The sequence below is a fragment of the Rousettus aegyptiacus genome, unplaced genomic scaffold, assembly GCF_014176215.1.
Source record: "Rousettus aegyptiacus isolate mRouAeg1 unplaced genomic scaffold, mRouAeg1.p scaffold_m13_p_2, whole genome shotgun sequence".
Taxonomy (NCBI): domain Eukaryota; kingdom Metazoa; phylum Chordata; class Mammalia; order Chiroptera; family Pteropodidae; genus Rousettus; species Rousettus aegyptiacus.
Genome location: NW_023416295.1, coordinates 153496284 through 153499606, shown reverse-complemented (window position 1 = coordinate 153499606; position 3323 = coordinate 153496284). Strand labels below are relative to the sequence as shown.

General features: G+C 41.7%; 1 protein-coding gene across 5 annotated transcripts in view; it reads left to right on the top strand.

Annotated features, from left to right (window-relative positions):
- Nucleotides 1-3323, top strand: part of ETV6 (ETS variant transcription factor 6) — a 210097-nt gene that overhangs the window by 46341 nt on the left and 160433 nt on the right. The gene's annotated exons all lie outside the window — the stretch shown is intronic.

Sequence of the window (3323 nt, the reverse complement as noted above, 5' to 3'; positions counted from 1 at the left end):
GTAAGTATGTGTCAACACCTGAAATAAATTATGTTTTTAAGGTTTTGATAATGAAGGAAAGCTATCTTGGTTATTCTAAACTGTTTTTAGGCCCTCCTTCTGTAGTTTTTATCTCAGACTCTTGTTTGCCTCTTTCTTAGAAGTATTGTAAGTTGCAGATATTTTGTTTGTTCACTCATTATTTTGTCTGTCTCGCCATTACAAGGTAGGCACCATGAGAACAGGGATGTGTCTGCTTAGTTCTCTCTCTCTTTTTTTAAATTAAGTTTATTGAGGTAACGATGGTTAATGCAATTATATAATTTGCAGGTGTACATTATAACTTAACATCTGTATATTCTATCATGTGTTTACCACCCAAAGTCCAGTTTCCTTCAGTTACCATATATTTGATCCCCTTTACCCACTTCACCCTCCCCCTACCCTCCTATATTTAACCCCTTTTCTCCATCTACCTTCCCCGCTACCCTCTGGTAACCACTAGTCTATAGTCCATGTCCATGAGTCTCTGTTTGTCCTGTTTCTTTGTTGCTTTTAGGTTTATATCCCACATATACGCGATAAAATGTGATTTTCAACTTTTTCTGTCTGGCTTATTTCGCTTAGCATGATTATCTTGAGGTCCATCCATGTTGTTGCAAACAGTAGTATTTCATCTCTTCTCGTGGATGAGTAATATTCCATTGTATATATGTACCACAGCTTCTTTAGCCAATCATCTATTGTAGGACACTTTGGTTGCTTCCATGTCCTGGCCGCTGTGAACATTGGTGTGCAAATATCTTTACAGATATGATTTTTTAAGTCTTTGGGGCCACTTAGTTCTTTACTGTATTTCTAGCATCAGCCACAGTGTTGACACATAGTAAGTATTCCAGAAATACGGTTGGATGAATAAATGAATGAATGAGTGAGTGAATGAGAATAGGTCAAAGAGAGTAGAGTGCTCAAAGACCAGTCAGTGGATAATGGCCATCTGGAAGGATTGCTAGCGTTGGGGTTGAAGGGAGAAGAAAAAGGGTAAAATTGTGAGAAAGGGGAAGGAGAGTGAATTCACAAGGCCTGTTTTCCCTGTTGTTGCCAGTACGTTAGGTAAGAATGTGCTAAAAATGGAAGTCCTATAGAATCATATAAAATACAGGAGACAACATGGGCTAGTGCCAGACACACTAGCTCTGGGAAATAATTAATGATCATTTGCCACTGGGTAAAGTTTGTTAATTTTTTCAAAAAGAGCCAAAGGCTCCTTAATAAGGTTTCCTGGTGTGGAAATTATGTGGAGGTTTTAGTGGTAGTGGGGCGTGTGTGTGTGTGTGTGTGTGTGTACGCACGTGCACGTGCATGTATGGCATCGGATTCTTTTATTTATATTCTCTGCTCTGGCCTTCAGATGTTTTTTTGAGCAGCTTTAGATTAGGTTATCGGCATTGGGATAATAAAGCAATTTTGTGGCAAACTGCCTCTGTGCTCTAGACTGTTCAACTCTTCTTGCCCCGAGTAGTCAAAAAAGATCTTGATTTAGTCTAGTCTGGTCTGGTGTAGTGTGACTTAAGGACACGAAGTCCCAGACCTTAGGATACTTAACTCGAAAACATGAACATATTAACAAAAGGGCAAAAAATAAAAAATAAAAAAGGAAAAAAAAAATCACTTCTTCCAAAACAAAGTTTTCACCCAATCTAAATAATCTCACCTTCCAAAATGCCCCATACTGATGTAGCTTTTCAGGGAAAAGTTTTTGAACCATGGGGTTCCCTCATAGCTAAAAGAATATTCCAGGGGAAAGACAGCGCTAGCCGCCATCAGACCACCCGAACGCTCGCCCCCTCCACACGTGCTTCCAGCTGCCCGTGTTGAAGTGCTTTTAATATCCACGGAGGTGCAGAGAAACGAAAGTGAGAGCCTTGAACATACGGACTTTTCCAGAATCGTTTTCAGAGATTTATTGTAGTGGTGAGATCCTACCTTTTGGTGTTACTCCCTGAGTTTCCATGGTTTTATAAATCTTGTGGAGGGCCCGGACTTCAGTGGCTCGGGGCCCCCCTGCCAAGCCCTCTTTGAGACAGGGATGATAAGAAGCAAATGTTCCTTCTGCTGATGGGCCTGTGTCTTATGTCTGAGCTATTGATGTCCTCGGCCCCATGTCCATGTTGATGAAAGGAATGAAAATAATGGTGCCTTATACTTGTAAAGCAGCTTTTAAAATATTTGCTTTGGTTATCTGGGTCCATCCCGATAATAACTGTGAGAAGAGCAGGGTGGCTTTCTTATTGTCCTCATACACGTGTGGGGAACCTGATGCACTGAGAGGTTAAGTCGCCCAGTTTCGTAAAGGGCAGAGCAGGGACTGGACTCCATGTCTTCTTACTGCGAAAGCAAGTTCAAATGCAGGATCATCTCTCATGAAGTGGTCCTGGTGGAGAGAAAAAGAGTAGGGGACCTGTGAACTTCAGCTTTTGGGGGGTAATATTTCTTTTTCCTCAGTATAATAGTGGTTCGGTGTTCTCTGAGCCTCTGTGGTGGAGAGGCCTCCTTACCTTCTTGGTTATCAGGGCTCGTAAAAATGGGCACTGAGTTTTCTAATGACCCCAACTTTAAGTGCTAGAGAAACAGTAGGGCCAACTGGACTGTGTTTTGTGAACGGGGCAGATAAGAGAGTAAGTCATAAGTGAACTAGGCACTAAAGGGGTTCTTATATGGGCAGGTGGAATGTGGGGGGAGCACCCCTGTAATGCTTGCTTCTTACAGCCCAACTTCTCTTCCAGACCTGGACTGTTAAGAGCTGGGTACATCCAGGAAAATTGCTTCCATGGCTGTATCTATTTGCTTTCTGATGGGGCATGTAATTTACCTTTTGAGTTCTATTAAATGGAATTGGAGGTAAAATCTTGACTTCGTCAGACATATGACCTGCCATCTGGTTTCTCTTATTTGGGGAGCCCTCTGCTTCACAGTGAACATTTCGTAGAGTCAGGTAGGCCTCTCCGCCAGAGGACCAACTCCTGTGTATTTGAAAAGGAAGACAAACCTGTATTTTGTAGAAAGGGCCTATTGTTCCCAGGGAGTGGTTGTGGCCAACTTCTTGGGCTCCTTGGCTGACTCTGAAGAAGGAATTGAAGTCAGAATGCTAATCACTGACTTGCACAGACATCAACAATCAGACCTCAGGGAACTCATAAGAAAGTAAACAGAAGTACTCAATTTCAGATTCTAGAAGAACAGTAGTATAAAAGAGGCTAGAGATGAAAAAAAAAGTGTTAGTGAGAAAAAATTTTTTTCCTTCTCTGCTTCTCAAATGGGTAGTCTCAGAAATAGTAAAGCAA